The sequence below is a fragment of the Pteropus medius genome, unplaced genomic scaffold, assembly GCF_902729225.1.
Source record: "Pteropus medius unplaced genomic scaffold, Ma_sr-lr_union100, whole genome shotgun sequence".
Classification (NCBI taxonomy): Eukaryota; Metazoa; Chordata; class Mammalia; order Chiroptera; family Pteropodidae; genus Pteropus; species Pteropus medius.
This window is the reverse complement of record NW_024352783.1, coordinates 4,477,244-4,487,884: the sequence shown is the minus strand read 5'-3', so window position 1 is coordinate 4,487,884 and position 10,641 is coordinate 4,477,244. Positions and strand designations below refer to the sequence as shown.

At 35.1% G+C, this 10,641-nt stretch overlaps 2 pseudogenes; one reads left to right on the top strand and one right to left on the bottom strand.

Annotated features, from left to right (window-relative positions):
- The first annotated feature begins 927 nt into the window (after positions 1 to 927).
- LOC120589953 (uncharacterized) lies at positions 928 to 1,046 on the top strand (annotated as a pseudogene).
- A 3,796-nt stretch (positions 1,047 to 4,842) lies between these two features.
- On the bottom strand, positions 4,843 to 4,961 carry LOC120590018 (uncharacterized; annotated as a pseudogene).
- Positions 4,962 to 10,641: the final 5,680 nt, after the last annotated feature.

Here is a 10,641-nt window from a genome sequence, read left to right as displayed (position 1 = left end):
CCTTCAACTAGAACATTTTATTATGCTTTCTATTTTTTCAACATTAATACAAATTTATATATTTTTTCCTGTGGTGGTAATTTTTAAAGTTTTAAAGTTGATTTAATGAATGCTTTCTTTTTATCATTTATCCTCTATTCAGCTCTTGGAAATCTCAATTCAATTATCAAATACTTTTTCCAGAAGGTTTATAAAATCTGTTCATTTTATTCTTTTATATTTGGACATGTTTGTCTTGGTATAAAGCATTTAGTCTCATTTCTTGTAATTCAGGAGTTGTAGACGTATGTTGCTTTAGAGAATTTTGAAACCAGATTGATTTTTTTCACCCCGTTAGGTAGCTTCTTAAAATTTCTCTTATTGGTTTGTTTTGGAGGAGAGTTGGAGAGAGGGATAGAAGAGGAACTGGGTGTTGGGGGATAGTCTGAAATTATTGAAGCACAAGTGTGACGAATATGTTTTGGTTAATGATTCCGCACTGATTTGGGGGGGGGGCACAGTGTGACCTTTCAATCATAAAACATATATCGACCTTTGTTTAATAAAATATTTTCTTTTATATTTGGATACTTTATATTTATTTCATTTGTTTAGGTTCCTTTTCGGAGTTCATCAGTCATGTACATTTTTATACACTATGTTTTATTTTCTCTGTAGCAATTTCACTCCTTTTCGTTTTCATATTTTGTTAATTTCTTCTTTTCTAAGCCTGCCTTTCATGTCTCTGTGTCTCATATATTATTTATTTTAATTTTTGCCAGTTCCACTGTGCTTTAGGTTTTGAAATGGCTTTCTTTCTCTTTCACATTTTCTCTGGATTCTTTCAGCTCACATTATTTCTTTCCATTGCCTTATCATGTCTTTTTCGATCCTATATCACTTCTTTGAGCTCTGAGAATCACAGACACCATTAAAAATTCTTTAACTGTCTATGGCCATGCCACCCTAAATGTGCCCAATCTCGTCTGACCTCAGAAGCTAAGCAGGGTCAGGCCTGGTTAGTACTTGGATGGGAGACCACCTAGGAAGACCAGATGCTGTTTTTTTTTTTTTTAAATAAAAAAAATTATTTGACTTTGTGGATAAGTGTTTGTTTGTACTTTTGTTCTGCTTTGCAAAGTAATTTTTCTGATATAGCTATTCCTTAGGCAAATTTCTTTCTCTCTTCTATCTGATTATATTCATGCCTATTTCTCAGGATGGTTCTTTTGTGATTATTTCTTATCTCTAAATGGGTGCAGTTTTTTTCTGGGTTAAGTGTTTATTTAAATTTGGATGAGGAGTACAGGAGGACATTATACAGGGTATGAGGCATTTTTCCTCCACCTCTGCTGTGGGTCTCTATTAAGAACTCATTTTCCCCTCACACCAAAAACGACTACACATTTCCCGCATGTGTGATTAGTTTAGAAGAGGATTTTTGTATGTATTTCATTTCAGAATAGAGAGTGATTCCTACCTCTCTACCTTGCCATACAGATCTCTGGCTTTCCACAAAGTTAATGTGTCTATGTTTCAGGCCCAGTTTCCGTTGGCACTCTCGATCATGGAATGGGACTAGGGGATGTTCCCAGTAACCAAGCATGCCCCTGCACTCAGATGCTCCAGGAAAGGGATGTTGGCTGATCTTTTTAAGGTGATGGAAATACACTTGGAGTACGCTGTGCCAGGCAATGGAGTATGTTCAGTTCTTGATATCTGCCATCAATTCATTCCAACTTTACTCTTTAGCAGCTGTATTTCATGGTTTGTGGTTTCTAGTTCAGGTGCTTCTCAATTTCATTGAAGATGGTAATTTCTCTTCTATGTTTATCCATTCATCTTATGGCCTTCAATTGATTTTAGGAAGTAAAGTGAAACAGAAATGATTTCACTCCATGATAACTGGAAAATCCCAATATAAATTTTTTTTCCTATTGTACTTTAACTTTTTTAGACAGCTAGAACTAGAAATATGAGGACATTGCTTTTTCATCTGCACTTGTGTCTTCCCTTGTGTATTCTTTCAATCTACTAATTTTGAACTTAATTCATACCATTCTTTCATTCGAAAATAATTGTTGAGCTCCTACTTTGCACCAAAGCACTGACCAGTATTTTGTAATTCTGATACTCATAAAGTATACAGTACAAAGGGAGGCAAACATCAAATGACCAAGCAAAACTTCCGTGCAAATTAATATAAAATTGGAAATTGTAAGAAATAATCTTGATGCAGTGTTCTGCAGTAGTAACTTCTGTGATGATGGAAACATTCTATATCTGCATTGTTTAATATAGTAGCCACTAGCTACATGTGGTTATTGTGCACTATAAATGTAGGTATTGTGGGTAATGAACTGAATTTAAAATTTTAATTAAATTTAATTCATTTAAACTTCAATACCCACATGCAGCTAATGGCCATTTATCAGACAGTGCAAATCTAGAGGGCTAGAACACAATACTATAAGATAGAATAACAGGGAGGTAGTTTAGTCAGGGTGATTATGAGAAGGACATTACATTTAATTTCAGATATAAAAGATTATGAAAGTATATCCAGGCAAAGAATGGGGAGGAAAGACTCCTAAAACTGAGGAGAAAGGAAATTCATAGACCTTAAAGGAGGAAAATGCCTAACATGTTCAAGAAACTGAAAGAAGGCCATCAAGGGAGGGAAAAAAACAATGGATGATGGAGTTTATTACCCAATGATAGCATTTGTCCTTCACATACATTAACACTCTGCTGGGTTATCAGAGTTTGGGGTGCCTGAAATCAGATTGAATTTATACTGCAAAAAATATTTTAATTGTTGCTTATGATCTACACAACGTAGATTACTTTTAAAATAATGGTATTCCTCTCTCCCCACCATTCAGGGTGCTGCTAGGAAAAATAAAGAAAAAAGCCTATATGTTACATTAGAAAGTAAAACAATTATTAAGAGAACAAGAAAGAAAGGGAGAAGCTGATGAATCATCAATGAACTTCGGAAGTAAACAGATTTGGATTTAGGTCTTCTTTTTTTTTTTTTTTTTTTTTTACAGTCTATCCAATGATATTGATACAACTTTATTAATGCAGAATAAAACAAAATTTTTAAAAAAGTAACCTGTGCTCTGCCTATTAATCCTCATGGAGGATTTTTAAGGCAGTTGAACTACTCTGGATGATACTATACTGGTAGATACATGTCATTATACATTGGTTCAAACCCATTAAATATAAAAAAAGCAAGAGTAAACCCTAAGGTAAACTATGGTCTTTAGGTGATAAAAATTTCTTAATGTAGAGTAATCAGTTGTAAAAAGTGCACCTCTCTGGTGGAGAATATTGATCATGGAGGAGGCTGTAATGATGAGGGGATGGAGAATATATGGAAATCTCTGTGTCTTCTGCTCAATTTTGCTGTGAACCTAAACCTGCTCTAAAAAATAAAGTCTCTAAAAAAGTAAAAATAAAACAAAATAAAAACTTTGTGGGTGACAGATATGTTCACTATCTTTATTGTGATGTGGTTTTACATTGTAAACACATGTCATAACTTACCCAATTCTACACTTGACATATGGACAATTTATTATATTTCAATTATGCCTTAAAGCTATTTTTAAAAAATTTTATCTATCACTAAAACATGTGTATACATATGTTCATTTATGAGCTTTTTATAAACTGATCTTTGGATGTAAGCTATCTTTGCAAAGCTACAGAATACACTCCTAAGAACAGTCATGTCTATCATAGTACAGCATCCTGTACACCTTAATGATTCTGAATCACATATAAGTTGATTGAGGAAAAAAAGCTAATGTTATTTGTAAACTTACATCCCTCTACTTACATATATTCAGAAAAAAAAATTTTTTTTATAGAAAAAAAATCATCAGATTCTGTCCAAAGAGCTCTGATTTCTGTAGCATTTTTTTCTACCAGGAGAAACAGAAATACCTCTGACCCATAAATTTAGATAAGGAAACACACAAAGGAAAATGGAGACAAATGAAAAGAAAGTAGAGTGATTCTCTATAAATTCTGGTATGACCTAGACCAATGATTTTTGAAATCTATGGGATTAATCATCTTGAAGTCTTCTGAAATTCCAAATTGTTGCTGTGTTGTAGGCATCAATAGCCTTAACAACACAGAAAGGCTCTCTCTTTCCAGCTGGTGGTCAGCAGGCAGTGATATTGATAAAGACTTGTGAAGGTGCTGAGACTCTCCTCCTCTTCAAAACATCTGTAGGCTTCTAGGACTTGGACTGTGTCCTAAAAAGACGAGATGAAGCAGGAATACGTCCATCAGCCTCTCCAGCTCATAGTAGTATGGCCGAAAAGACCAGCCTAGGTTACAGATGCAGGGTCCTGAGCAGCCCCACAGAGGTTGCGATGGGGATCTGAGAGCCTGGGGAAAACAGGACCTCTATTCAATGGTGGAGCTTCTGGGTATGTGAGTCGCTTCCTCTTGGCTGGGCAGGTCTGGGCTTGAAATCCCATTGCTGGCTCTTTCCTTTCACTCTTTCTCTATTTAATTCATTGGTTCTTAATCCATTGGTGCTTGGACTGCCACCTCTGCTTCACTAGTTGAGAGTAAGTATGCTGTTTGCCTTATGTGTTCTCTGAAGAAACCAATTCCCATTGCAGCAAGTTCAGGAGGGGTTCACTGGAGACCAATGGGCTGATGGGTGGTTTCATCTTGGCTCCCAGAGCCTGGCAAGTTCCATTATCAGAATAGTTTCCAAAACATGGTACATTCAGTCTCTGTTTTGTTTTGTTTTGGCGAGGCAAATTTTGATTGACCTCACAGATTGCAAGGATCTTGTCAGTTTACAATCCCTATATTTTTATTTCGTTTGTACGCCTACAGCACCTGGTCTTCCTAGGTGGTCTCCCATCCAAGTACTAACCAGGCCCGACCCTGCTTAGCTTTCAAGAGCAGACAGGATCAGGCTTGTTCAGGGTAGCATGGCTGTAGACCATTCTCAGGTTTTTAAGCAGCCATTATTAACAATGAAAAAGCCTCGAATATCATGACACAGGGAGTTGGATTCCTGTAACTTTGGCTCTGAGGTGCCTCTGTGCATCTATTTTTAGTGCATCTAATTTTGTAGGGATCCATATCAGATTCAAATCTTAAACAAGGATGCAGACAGTTCTAAGTTAGGAGGGAAGAAAAGAAAGGATTCATTACAGGGTTCAGAAAGGAGAGGGGGGTGGCAAAGGGAAGAGAGTGGGAGGGAGAGAGACAGAGAAACACAAGGTAAGAAAATGGGATGGTGTCATAGGGTGAGAAGGGAACGAGACTTTTGGAGTAGAGGTAAGCATGGAGCAGGCAGTGGAACAAGAAGCAGGAAAGAAAGAAAGGGCAAGGATGAGTGAATGGACTTGAGATGATCTTGTTGTCTGGAGTAACCTGCTCCTTTGTGCAGATGGTGTGGCAAAGACATTGTCAGTTTTTATCTTGGCTCTTGGAGTAGCCATTACCTCTGGAGCCATTTCGAAAAAGTCTCTTCTGTTTTGAGAAACAGCCAGTGTGCTTTTGTTTTCCAACCTTGGAATATAAATTTTGAAGTGCAGATCTATTTTCTCAAGGAAGTTCGAAGGTTTATATATCTAAGAAAGAACATAGAGTTTTTTTGGGATCTCAGTCTGGCAGTTATTATACAAACTATGGTCAAAAAATCCTTTTGACACTCAAGAGCTGTCAGGATGTTTCATATTTATTTTCTGAGAGAGGAAGCTGGCCACATTCTATAATGCCTACAGGCTTCAAGCCCTTTAGACACAAATTAAATTCAAAATTTAGGAAATAATTAGGTCTGAACTGCATTAAAATAATGGAGATGAACCATTATTAGGAGGCTTTTGGGAATAAATCTGATAACTACACTTGCCCTAAACCCTCAGAAGCCCCTCTGAGTTATGCAGAGTCTACAAGGAACCCAGAGGCACCACCTGTTTCATGGGTGAGGCTTGGAAATGGGGATTCTCACAGTGAGCTGTCAAGTAAGCAATTTTAAAGCACACACAGAATTTTCACTCAGATAGAAAAAATTATAGCGTTTGAGAGGGCATTTTTCTTTATGTAAATAAGAAATGAAGATACTGAGGTGGGAAAACATATTTGTTTTTTTCCTTCAGCCTACAGGGCATCTCGGTATATGCAACAGAAATAAAAATGGCAGAGAGCACTTTCTGCTAATTCTATTTAATTTTTGGAAGTAACCTTATAACAATGACATTTATCAGATGCAAGGGTAGTTTTGGGTCTTAGAAACAAATGCTCAGTTTTAATTAAATCTGTCCTTTCTGGATAAGCGATGACATAATTGCCATAAATAACATATTTCTTTTTCAAATGCAATTTTTTTTTGTTGTTGTTCAAAGGGAGTTTGCCCATTTAAAAAAATAAAACAAATGAATACTTGGCATCCGTAGCCCAGTCTCTGTAAAGTACAACTGATAACATTAATGTAATTCAGATAATGGTTATCATTTATTGTTTCAATATGTACTGTTTAAATATAATCATTTTCATAAGTTTGGAAGGAAACATGGAAACAAAGAAATGATCTACAGGAGCTTGACATCAAATTGAAAATGTGAGTTAAAGTAGTAAGTAGTTGGCTGATTAATTAATCAATTATTCATTTATTCACCAAACGTTTATTGCCAGACACTATGTTCAGTAATTCAAATATTATGATGAGGAAAAATAGACTTGATCTTTGACCTTGTGAAGCCTTCAAGCTAGTGCAAGAGAAAGAAAAGAATCAAATAAGCATAGAAACAGAAATAAAAATTAAATAAAATTAAACTGTGAGAAGTGCCTTGACATGTGATTACTGCCTCATATTTACGTGAGGGGTTGTAAAGCATCATTATGGCACCAAAGAAGTGTTATAGCAGTTTCTGATGTGTCATGATTAAGAAATGGTTAGTTCATTCCTTCAATAAATGAACATTCATTATTTTAAAAAAATATGTATGAATTGGAAGTCTGAGGGGTCATTAGAAAAGCCTGTCTGCATTTGGAACAAAGGTTTGGAAGTGAGAGGGATCAGCATGTAGCCAAGGACCATGCAGTAGAATAAGAGCCTGAAACAATAAAGTGTTATGCAGGAGAGGAGAAGTAATTCGTGCAGTATGGGTTGGATCATATAGTCTCGAATGCCAGGTTCAAGTCTTTATGCATAAGATCTAAAGGTTACTGTCCCCCAAACTTGTTGACCTCACATCACCTAGATAATTTTTTTGAAAAATACAGATGTCTAGGTTTTAGGTTGATCCAGGCATGTTTGACCTGGGACAATTTTGCAACAGAAGACACTTATCAATTGCTTTAAAAATACTGCAATGCATTAATGGAAAATTTGAAGTATAATAAGGCCAATAGATCAAGAAACGACTGTTAAAGAAAACATGGTTTATTATTACCCACAGTTCCCAAGAAGGGACATGACACACAGGAAGGGCCATGGAAGGAAGCATGAGGGTTGGTCAGGAACCAGAAGAAGGGAGAATTGTGAGCAAGAGTCCTTATTGGTTTCCATGAGAAGAAATAGAGGAGGTAGGGCATGCTGGTTTAGGATTGGCTAGTTTAAATAATTTCAGCAGGTTCAGGGGCACAGGGGCTGTCCCTAGTTGTCTAGTACTTGGCCCTGGAATGTTTATGGCAAGTGCTCTGGTTTGGTAGGTTTGTAATCAGAAAGCATGCTTGTGGACTAGTTACTTACTATCTCTAGGAATTGGCTAACCTTGGGAGGGACAGTCCCTCCAGAATCAGGATGATCCCAGATGTCAAAGCATCGGAACTATAGAAACTAAAAGACAAGGTTAACATAGCAATTTCTGAAGACATTTTTGGTTGTTATAACTGGGGAGGGATGGGTGCTACTGACATCTAGTGAGTAGAGGCCAGCAATGCTGTTAAATATTTTGTAATGCACAGGATAGCCCCTGCAATAAAGAACTGTGCAGCCCCAACTGTCAATAGTTCCAAGGTCAAAAAAGCCTGAAAAACTGACAAGTCCACAAGGACAACCCTGGAATCTCTTTATATAATTTTGCAACTCTAAAGGGGATTCAGAAGATTAATATGACTTAAGAAACACTGGGATAGGCAGTGGGGAGCCACTGAGGAGTTTTGAGCAAGAAAGGGTGGATTTTAACAACAAAAAAAAATCAGATGTAGGTATTCAGTAAATAGATAAGAACATGGAAGGGAATGATTCAAGTTCAGCTGATGTTTGCATTGCAAACTCTGAAGGAAAATGGATCGGTAGGAGACAAAAATGGCTTCAAGTGTATCTTTAAAATTTTATCTATTAAAGAGATCTAAAACAGATTTTTAAAAAGTTAACATTTAATAAAATTGTGGATTGTATATATAGGTAATTATTATATTATTTAATATAATTTAATGATTTAATATGATTTTCAATACCTTTCTGAATCTTTGAAAATTCCTACAGCAAACACTTTAAAAAGTCATGCACATGGGGCATCTAGAATTGACATAATAGATGAGATAAAGAAGTTGAAGGACGAGTTTATAGAATTGGTGGGAAAACAAATCTATTTTCTCATGAGAAAACTCATTCCATCTGTAGACAGTTCTAACAGGGAAAAGATCTTATAGTTTTTCTGCATTTCAATATTTGGAGAGGATTTTATCATTTCCCCTAAACTGATGTCCAATTTTTGAATCCTCCATTGTCTATGTTCATCCTTATGGTGCTTTTCACATAGCTGGCAGTTCCTTGAGTCAGAAACCATGATTTATTTTTATTATACCTGTATTGCTTAGCACACAGTACTTAGCACATAGAAGATACGCAATACATATTATTGAATATCTAATAACTCATTAGGGTATTTTTCTCTCTCTCTCTAGTATGACAGTTACAGCCTGGGATCTTGGATATTTTACCTAAAAAGAAGGGTTCTATTGATTTTCTCCCCTGAAAATGTTGAATCCCATCAGAAGGCAACATTCCTCTGTATTTTCAGTATGAGAGAATCCAGTGCGAATTGTCTGTGACATTTTATGCAAGACATGTTGATTATGCAGGAATTAACCATTCACCCTTTAATCATATACTATCAAAGGACACCTCTTATACCACTATAATTTTTCTCATAGGACATAATGAAAAGTGTTTTGCCGATGTTTATGTGAATTCGAGGTGGTAGTTGTGATTTTACTTAATAACACACATCAAAGCACTTATGCCTGCCAGAATGTAAACCCCTTGAAGCCAGATCGAGTATACTTTTACTCACTACAGAATCCATAGCAATGCCTGACCCACTCATGAGAAAGAAAAGTGAGCAAACAAGGAAAGAGCAAAGAAGAGCATACAAAAAATAGAAAATATGAAATAAGATGTCAAGAATAATGCCTAAAATACATGTGACAAAATAAACAAGTTATATAGTTTTTAATTATAATTCTTAAATTATGATTTTGTTTTAAAAATTCAATGCATGCTGTTTAATACTATTATTAGTTGGTGCTTTATGAGCATTTTCTATGTGCCAAATATTACACTAATTATTTTAATTGTATTATCTTATATATTTCTTTAAACAGCTATAAGAAGCTACTATTAATCTGTTTCTTTAAAGATAACACATCCTAACTGAAATTAATCTGAAAAACTAAAATTAAAATTGATAAAGGTTTATCTATATACTGACACTCAAGGAAATATGAGCAAAAATATTTATATTAAAGTAAAATAAAGACACAATATTTTACACAGAAAAAAAGGCAATTGTATTATGTCATGCTGTATTTCAAAGGCATGCTCCACAATGAAAATATAATTTATACATACAACTGAAAACATTACTTCAAAGTGCATAAAAAAACACCAAATAAAAATACAAGGAGAAATAAATAGAAACATGATAATAGACTTTATTTTTTTAATTTGAAGTGGGTTTTCTCTTTTTTAATTTTTCAATTATAGTTGACATTTACTATTATTTAATATTAGTTTCAGTTGTATAGCATAGTGGATAGACATTTATGTAATTTATGAGGTGATTCCCCCCGATAAGTCTAGTGTCCACCTGACACCATACATAGTTATTACAATCTTATTGACTACCTTCCCTATGCTATACTGTATATCCTTGTGACTAGTTTGCATCTATTAATTTTTACTTCTTAATCCCCTCTCCTTTCTTACGCATTCTCACAAACTCCCCTTTTATCTGGCAACCATCAAAATATCCTATGTCTGAGTCTGTTTCTGTTTTGTTCATTTGTTTTGTTCTCTGGATTCCATATATAAGTGAAATCATGTGATATTTGTCTTTCTCTGTCTGACTTATTTTACTTAGCATAATACACTCTAGTTTCATCCACGTTGTTACAAATGGTAAGATTTTTTTTTTTATGGTTGAGTAATAGTCCATTGTATATATGTACCACCTCTTCTTTATCCAATTATCTATTGATGGGTACTTAGGTTGCTTCCAAAACCTGGCTATTGTAAATAATGCTGAAATGAACATGGGGATGCATACATCTTTTCAAATTAGTGTAATTGCTAGGACATAAGGTCATTCTATTTTTAATTTTTTGAGGAACCTCCATACTGTTCAGTAAAGTAACAGGAAACAAAATTAATAATCAGAAATTGGT